General features: G+C 34.5%; 1 long non-coding RNA gene across 1 annotated transcript; it reads right to left on the bottom strand.

The window, feature by feature from the left end:
* Window positions 1-3,267: 3,267 nt before the first annotated feature.
* Window positions 3,268-5,427, bottom strand: LOC136272223 (uncharacterized). Its single transcript, XR_010710185.1, has 2 exons — window positions 4,484-5,427; window positions 3,268-3,934 (listed from the first exon to the last, which is right to left on the bottom strand). It is a non-coding gene; the product is annotated as an uncharacterized lncRNA (long non-coding RNA).
* Window positions 5,428-8,128: the final 2,701 nt, after the last annotated feature.

Genomic DNA, 8,128 nt, shown 5'->3' with positions numbered 1-8,128 from the left:
GAAAAGAAAACTGTTGATTCCTGCTTCTGTATTCAATAGTTTACTGAAGTAAACATTATTCTTTTTACTGTACGGCAAGACTATTTTTAATAAGAAAGACTGTTCCGTGTTATCATAGAATGCAGCTCCAATGTCTGTATTTACAAGTATGGTATCCATTTGCTTTCTCCACAGAGCACTGATATAGGGGCAAAACGGTGGATTTTTAGCTGCACCACGTAGAATACGGTGCTGGGTATTTTTCAATCGATTGGCTTTGTCGTGTGCCCCACACAGAAGCGCAGTTTTTCATTATTGGTTTAAAACATGCATTCATTAGTTCATGTATGCCGCAAATCCAAAATATGCTGAGATTGATGAGATGTTAGATTTTGTAAACAAAACTTCCTAATGCTATTCTTCTTCTCCCTGGGATAATGCTTCACTGTTTGGACCAAAATGACCTTTTTCATGGAAAAAGACTCCAAGATAGCAGTATGTTAAGACTGTTTCTAGTTAGTTATTTCTAAGTTTAGGCTCACCTGCACCGAAGAATTAAGTGAGCTTTTCTGATCACCAGTTGTTCGTCCGTCTGTCTGTAAACTTTTCACATTTTTGACTTATTCTCTAGAACCACTGGACCAAATTTAACCAAACTTGATTCACAGCCCCCTAACAGAAAGATGATTTTAAATTGTTAAAACAGGGGCAAAACTCTTTTTAAAAGGAAGATACTAGCGATACAAGGAAAATAAGGTGTGAGGCTTAAAAATCTTCTCAAGAACCGCTGCACCAGAAATGCCATAATGATTATTAAAACCAAAGCTTGTACATATATTGTGAAGATTCTAAATTGTTAAAATCTTATCATGACCCTGCACTAAAACTGGAGCCTCAGGAAGGTTTCAAAGTTCAATATAGAAATATATTGGAGAAATGTTTAAAAATCTTCTTTTCAGGAACTACAAAACTACAATTTGTGAAATCACTATGCAAGCATCCTCAGATTGTGTAGATTAAAAATTGTTATAATCGTTACTTGGGCACCAGACCGAAGCTAGCGGCCACTTAGCCCGTAGATGCTAACAGCCATTAAGGATAATCATCAAAGTACTGAGAGTACTTAAACCGAAAATTATATTTTAATATATCATCGGCATACCTTAATTAATATTAAGATTATTAATGCATCAAAAATTTGTACGAACATTGACAACTTCGGATGATTTGCATGGATAAAAGTTATGAATGGGTCTCTGTTAAATAAAAATCAAATCAATATTGATATGTATTTATACGGGTCATAAGTTATGAAAATAATGTTATCAAAGTGTTGTCTTAATAAATGTGGGGAGAAAAAACGAAACGCTTTGCTTAAAGTAATATGAAAATGTACTTTTACATATTACGAAATCACGAAATTTTTTGCCCCCCCCCCCCCCCCCGACGGGTTTCTTTCTATACTCGCTCTGAAATAAGCAGCCACTCGCGGAACGCGGCCAGCCAATTTACCAACCGACCGCGTAATTACACTGTATTTAATATGTATTGTATTGTTTATTACCAAGAACCATACGATTCATAGGTTTAACATATATACATAAGTGAACAAACATATGAAAACAATTTTTAAAAACAGAAACAAAAAAGAAAGACCATCACAATCTTGTACTAGACTGCGTGTGCACACAGCAGTCTGCAAAATTTACATAACAGAAGTAAACAGGATAATGAAGAGTATACTATCAAAACAAAAACTAATTATAATTTTATCGTAATTTTGAGCATTTATATAAGTATTTTCCCAAATTGCACAACTCTTTGATATTCTTTGTTGAAAGTAATTGAATAAGTTTAAAAACAGAAGGCTTTTCATAATAATATTTTTTTACATACAACTTTCTTATTTCCTTATAAAATGGACAGATTAAAATAAAATGAAACTCATCTTCAATCTGTGATAGTGAACATAGTTTACAAACTCTCTCATTTCTATGGATATTATAAAATCTGCCACGCTCAATCTCGAGTTGATGAGAGGATAAACGGTATTTACTTATAAATTGAACATATACAGTTGGTATTGGTTTTGTTAAATATTCTTGTACTTCAAAATTATAACATAAGTGCTTATACATTGTACATTTGGGAGAATTTTCAAAGTAGCCATGTCCTTCTTGTATAAACATGTCGGTCAACCTCTGCTTCACTTCATGTAGGAATACATGTTCATTAAATTGTTCTTTACAGTTCCATATATATCCAAAACCTAAATTGTTAATCAATTGTTTTATGTATGAGAGCCAACAATTAGAGGCTAACTGTGTTTCACATTCATTTAACATATCTTGGTATATATTGCTTAAAATACAATTATCACTATTCTTTAACTTTATCCAATATTTCAACATTCTATAATTTCTATCCAACTGCAGTGGTTTACGACCTAATTCAAAATACACCATCATTGATGTAACACTTTTCTTAACACATAATAACTTCTTACAAAAATCTAAATGTATACTTTCTAATTCACTTGCTGGGTGCTGTCCCCATAATTCACAACCATAATGTACTATGCTACCAATATATGTATCAAACAGTGACAATTTTGTATTAACATTCAATTGTAATGGCTTCATTTTGGACAATAAACAATACATCGCTTTTCTACTTTGTGATGCTAAAACGCTTTGCGTTTTATGAAAACTGCCATTAAAATTCAGAGTTATACCAAGATAATTGAAGTTTTCAACAATATCAATACATTCATTGTTATAATTCCAACAATAATTATTTTTTAACCTTCCACCTTTTCTAAATACAACAATTTTTGTTTTATCTACATTAACTTTTAACTTCCACTTGGATGTATATTGCTGTAAACAATCCAGCATATTTTGTAAACCTTGCTCTGTCTCTGAAAAAAGTACAGTGTCGTCTGCATACATAATTAAGAATAAAGCAATATCTCTAATTTCAACAGGTAGACACATCTCCTTTATGAATTCAATTTCAAAATCATTTACGTACAAGGAAAATAAGAAAGGAGACAGAGACTCACCCTGCATCAAACCCTCGAGACAATCAAAAAACTCGGATATATGATTTTGATATTTTACACATGACTTTATGTTACTATACATAGACTTTATAATGTTTAACATACGACAATCAACACCACTTCTTGCTAATTTAAAAAACATTAGATTTCTATCAATTTTGTCAAAAGCCTTTTGATAATCTACAAAACAGCAAAATAATTTTTTCCTCTTTGCAATACTTCGACTAATCAACCAATGTAAAATAAAAATTGCATCTGTTGTACTATGTCCAGCTCTAAAGCCAAATTGAGCATCAGTGATTACATTATATGCCTTGGACCAATTACATAATCTGTCGTTCAATAGAGATGTAAATATTTTAGATAAACAGCTTACAAGTGTGATACCTCTGTAGTTATTACAGTCCACAGAGTCTCCTTTTTTATAAATAGGAGTTATAATACCTTCCGACCATATTTGGGGAAAGATACCGGAAGAAAAAACAATATTAAATAAGTCAACTAAGTATGTAGTAAGATAGTCACCAAACGCAATAAAATATTCATTCAAAATATTGTCCATTCCTGGAGACTTGTCCTTTTTCAAACGTTTTATGACGCGAGTTACCTCCTCTGTTGTTATTGGACCGTTAAGTTCGGGGTACGAAGAAATGTCCGTTTCAGCGAATGTTTCCTGATCGGAGTAGGTGTTGTTATCCGAGGAGGACAGCTCTTTAAAATGATCATGAAAATTTATAATAGTTGGTCCTTGTATAGGATTCTTCTTATGTTGACGAAAGAAATGGTAAAATTGTTTGGGGTTCTTCTTTTTTAAATATGCCATATGATCTCCTTGGTATCGGAGGTAAACACGCTTAAGTTTTCCTTCGTATTTTTTATAAGTTCTTTTTGCTGAAACCAGAAGAGTTCTATTGTAATGAGTTTTTGCACTATTGAACAGTTTCAGATTCCGTAAATAGATTCTCCGAAGGTTTACACATTTTTCGTCAAACCAAGGTTTGTTGTCTAAGGTTTTATAACTTTTACAATGAGTATAATTGCTAGTTTTATTTACAACAAACTCTTTGCTACAATGCGGTAAAAATACATTATTAAGTACTTGCGTTAATGATTCTATACAATTATTCACACCGTTTTTTGTTAGTTCTACATTAAATAAAACTTCATCCAATTGCGGTAAATGATCATACAATTGAATTCTTATATCATCATACAACGATTCATCCCACCGTGTTCTAATAAAATGCGTATTCGCATTACTTATCTGAACATTAGGTATAACATGTCTATTAACACATATATGAAAATATAAAGGAGCATGGTCAGACCATTCATTAAAATCGTCGACCTGGAGATAATCAATAATATGAAAGTAATTCTCTGTAACTAACGCAAAATCATTTACGCTTGCGCCAATATGATTAAAAAATGTATATCTACCTTCTTTGTCGCCAACTGTACGACCATTACATACTCTTGTACAAGTTGAACGGCAAAGCTGTAAAAGCTTTCTTCCAAAACTATTTACAACTTTATCATGTGACTTTCTAACATACATGGGATCATCACATTTATAATCTATAACGGGAGATAAAAAAGTACTCATCTCTGTGCCCATGACATCATGTTCTATATAATCTGGCAAAGTGCCTATTCGTGAGTTGAAGTCACCACTTACAATAGCACAACCTTTTTCTTTGTACATTGATATATCTTCGCTAAGTATACTAAATAGATCAATTTCATTTTTCTTGTAAAAAACATTGTTTTCATGTGGTATATACACAAATCCGATATACAGGTCAGTATTGTCATCATTAATACCGTTTTTTAGCTTGATCCACAAAATAGATTCATGTACAATATTTTCTACACACAAAAAGTCGTGCAGCTCTTTTCTGTGTATAAGTATAAAACCTCCACCTTTACATGACGTTCTAGGAAAACACTTATATAAGTATTTGTCTTTAATAAGACTATCATCAATATCAATATGTACATCGAGCCAACACTCCGACAAAAAAATGATATCATACGAGTCAATAATTGATATAAATGCTGGGTCTTTAATTTTATGGTATATCTGACGGTTTATATTCCAGGAGCATACTTTAATAGTGTTTAACGAGACAGACCCGGGGTTTGATATTTTTTCACGAGCGGAAAATTCACTATCCTGACGAGATCCCTATGCAGAGGAGGCGCCGCGAGCGGATTCGGTGGTTACGGCGGGGTCCTGGTGTTCGTACAATTTGCCATCTATGAAAAGTTTGTCCCTCACTAGTTTTGTCTTCTGACCGGCTTTTCTACAGCGTTTTTGTATTGGATACAGAAGTCGACGTCGGTCCTCGATTTCTTTTGGAAACTGCTCGTGGATTCCATAAGGCTTCTGTAACCCAGGCAGTAGACAGAACACCAGTGAGGGTCATACAATGTATTTATTCAATATATACGAAAAACCTGAAACATACAACATTGACTCATTAGACAATTATCTCAGAATACGGTACAATAACTTGGATAAAGATTATTTAATATATAGCATGGAATGGTTAAATTATAAACATAGAATATATTTATAAGTAATAAATTAAACAAGAATTACCAGACACCGGCAGCTAATCGCAGACAAAGCTTGCGCTTAATCTTCATACAGGTCTGTCCCCTCTCAAGGCAAGACAAAGTGTGCGCGGGCCTGGTTAGTTAGGCGGGAATATTGGTTAGTAGAAGTTAAATTTAGAATGTTGTCAGACAGGTCAAACGGGTAGTCGAATGGTCAAATAAAAATAAACAATTACACGTGGACAATCTCACCTGGAGATGTAAATAAAACACACACACATGCACACAGAAACAATTACGTTTACAAATAGACAAACATTATATATTAATTACTTACACTGGTTACATATTCCCCCCTTTTGTTTAAATGGCTCCTGACATGGTCTGAAATAAACAATTTATTTATTAATAAAATTCTATTGATCACCAAGCAATCATAACCACCATAGCACAAACACTAAATATCAGGGAACTTCACTCAAGATAACCACCAGCTTGATATATAAAACCCATCATCAGAACAAATAATCACTATTTACAAACATATACATAAACCTTAATCCAAACCAATTCCTCTAACTGAGACTTTCCCCAGATGACCAACATCCATGATCAACAACAAATGGATCAAGAAATGCACAATGCACCCATGACAACTTTACAGCTGAAACCAATCAATTCTCACATCAACAGCAATTTTTAAATAGCATTACTGCCTAAGGTTGCTTAATTTGCATATTATATATTGGGGATTCAGTTAAACATTCAGTATGGAATAAAGTACAAATTCAGTTTATTACCCTCAATTATAAACACAACCATATGACAACAATTATGACAATTAATATAAAAGATGGATAAAATATCAAATCATTCACTTTCACTTTGTCTTTTCCACATAAAAACATTCTATTCACTACTTGTCTGTCCAATTCCCATACCAATCTGGTCTCCTCTTTTCTCTGCCTGATCGTCTAAGAGGCGGATTCTTTTCCCTTGTAGTTTTCGTCTCTTCATTCTCTTTGTTTTCTTCCTTAGCCATGTCCTTCAATTCTGTCAAATCCATATGGGTTGGAAGGCTAAAATTCTGTTCTGCTATCTTATTTGCTTCCATAGGATCGATGGAGGCTGGATGACTAAAATTTTGTTCAGCAAACTCATACACTTCTGTAAGATCACTCGGATGTGACTGGTTAACATTCTGTAAAGGAAAAGATATATTTTTGGTTAAAGAACTTTCTTCCTCAGAAAAAATTGAACCCACATCCTCTGAATCATTGTTCCTATCAGTCGTACGAGTAACATATCTCATAATAGCCACATCAGAATCAGAATCTGATGAATTAGAAGACATCCGCTCTTCAATCACTGAACCACCAGATGTGCCTTTAGATCTCACTCTGTCATGCTTTTCTTTAGGCTGGGGCTGCTTCCCCTTTGAAAGATTGGGACAGGGTAACAACATGTTCCTATGCAATGTCCGCATTCTACAGCCCTCTGTTTTTACTTTATAAACTGGCAAATCAGGAATTTTCTCTTTCACAATATAAATTGGTTCATCCCACTTATCAGCCAATTTATTTTTTCCTTTTAACCCCACATTTCTGGTCAACACTTTGTCTCCCACTTCTAACCTTGCTTCACGTATCTTAGCATCATACCTCTCCTTGTTCTTCTCTGCAGACTTCTTTGCTTCAGCTGCTGCTATGTTGAAAGCTGTTTCCATTCTCATCTGTAACTTACCAACATAGTCGCTGTGATTCTTATGTTCCTCCTCATCAGGATTGATACCTAAAAAAGAATCAATAGGAAGCCGTGGGTGCCACCCAAACATTAAAAAGTGTGGAGAATAACCTGTCGCGTCACTCTTTGTTGCATTGTACGCTTGGACTAAAGGAGCTACATGTGATTTCCAATCTGCTTTCTGTTCATGTTCCAATGTACCTAACATTTTTAGGAGGGTCTGGTTGAATCTTTCAGCTGATCCGTTACCCATTGGATGATACGGAGTGGTGCGAGTCTTTTTGATGCCTAAAATTTTACACAGTTCCTTGATAACCTTAGACTCAAAGTTCCTGCCTTGATCACTATGCAGTTTTTCTGGAAAACCATAGTGCAGGAAAAAATTTTCATATAATGCCTTTGCTGTGACCGTGGCTCTTTGGTTGCGGCAAGGTATAGCCTGCGCAAAGCGTGTAAAATGATCAGTTATGATCAATATATCCTCTGTCCCCCCTTTACTTTTCTCAAGACTTAAAAAGTCAATGCACACTAACTCCATAGGGTGTGTACTTTCAACTGGGACCAACAGAGCAAAAGGCTTTGCTGGGGTTTTGCGCCTAATACATCTAGGGCAATCGTCTACCTTCTGACTAATTTCCCTTTCCAAACCTGGCCAAAAATACCTATGCTTAGCTAACCAAAGAGTCTTGTCCTTACCTGGATGACCGGTATCTCCATGAATTCCCTGAAAAACTACTTCTCTGTACACCTCTGGGATAACTAACTGATTCACCTCTCTGT

The sequence above is a fragment of the Magallana gigas genome, chromosome 10 (assembly GCF_963853765.1).
Source record: "Magallana gigas chromosome 10, xbMagGiga1.1, whole genome shotgun sequence".
Classification (NCBI taxonomy): Eukaryota; Metazoa; Mollusca; class Bivalvia; order Ostreida; family Ostreidae; genus Magallana; species Magallana gigas.
Note: the sequence above shows the minus strand (reverse complement) of the source record. Positions and strands in the feature narration are given on the sequence as shown.